This window comes from Limulus polyphemus, unplaced genomic scaffold (genome assembly GCF_000517525.1).
Source record: "Limulus polyphemus unplaced genomic scaffold, Limulus_polyphemus-2.1.2 Scaffold267, whole genome shotgun sequence".
Taxonomy (NCBI): Eukaryota; Metazoa; Arthropoda; class Merostomata; order Xiphosura; family Limulidae; genus Limulus; species Limulus polyphemus.
In genome coordinates, this window is record NW_013665877.1 from 769,777 (window position 1) to 770,928 (window position 1,152).

Consider the following 1,152-nt stretch of genomic DNA (forward strand, 5'->3'; position numbering starts at 1 on the left):
CTAACAAATAGGAAAAGAATTAGTAAAAGTTACTAAAGTAGAATTAAATAACATTAAAGGATGATTTACTGTCATTTACACAGGGAAGATATATTAACCATGTACCTAATTAGCCCCAGACAACAGGAAGCCCCTTCCAGACCCCACAGCTAAACCCTAATGCAGTCATCTTCAGTCCTGCCAGAAGTCACATTCCAGACACGAGTGTCAGCAATAGGAAGGAAGCCACAGGAACTTGATGAGAAGGCACCATGGGAAGCATATAAAGCACAATTTGAGCTCCTGGCAGAAATGAATGGATGGACAGAGGAGCATAAAGCAGTGTACCTGGCAACGAACTTGAAGGGACAATCACTGGAAATACCTGGTTGTGGGGACCAGTGTGGGTAACTATTGAGCTCATGGGCATGAAGGACAGACACAAAGTATACTTGTTGCTGCTTCTGTGGATTTGCATGTCACAGCACTTAAGTCAACTACAATACCCCCTATGTCAGAGAAAATAATTTGGGGTAGAATAAAAGAAAATCCCCAAGGAAGCTTGATGATTGTAGAAGCAGTGGAAGACCAATCCAGGCAAACAGACGTGAAAGTTGGAAGATAACTTGTGGCAGGTCATCAAGTAGTACCCAAAACAATGGCTAAATGTGAGCAGACATTTAAGGAAGGGGCATTGTTGGGTGTGTGCCATGAGGTAGAGCCAGTCAATGTTAAGGCAAGAAATACGACCACAAAGAAAGGACATCCTCTCCCAGAACATTTAACTGACCTCTATAAGAAGAGCATAGTCCACTTGTGATCATCACAGGCTCTTCAGTTTAGGGAACTTTTGGCAAATTATGCAGATGTCTTTTCAAAAGGAGATCATGACCTCGCCTGCACAGACCTTGTAGAGCACAGGCAATCACTGTCCAATAAAGATCCCTCCAAGGAGAATAGCTCCAGCAAAGTGACAAGAGATGGAGAAGGTTATGAGTGGCCTAATTAAGGAAGGGATAGTCGAGAAATCAGATAGTCCCTGGTCAGCTTATGTCATGTTAGCCCAGAAGAAGGATGGAACTCAACGTTGCTGTGTGGATTTCAGGATTCTTAACAGTATAATCAAAAAGGATCCATATCCACTGCCAAGAATTGATGATACTCTCGATGCCC

General features: G+C 43.0%; 1 long non-coding RNA gene across 1 annotated transcript in view; it reads left to right on the forward strand.

The window, feature by feature from the left end:
• LOC111085192 overlaps positions 1-1,152 on the forward strand; it is a 7,809-nt gene that overhangs the window by 103 nt on the left and 6,554 nt on the right. The window lies entirely within an intron of this gene.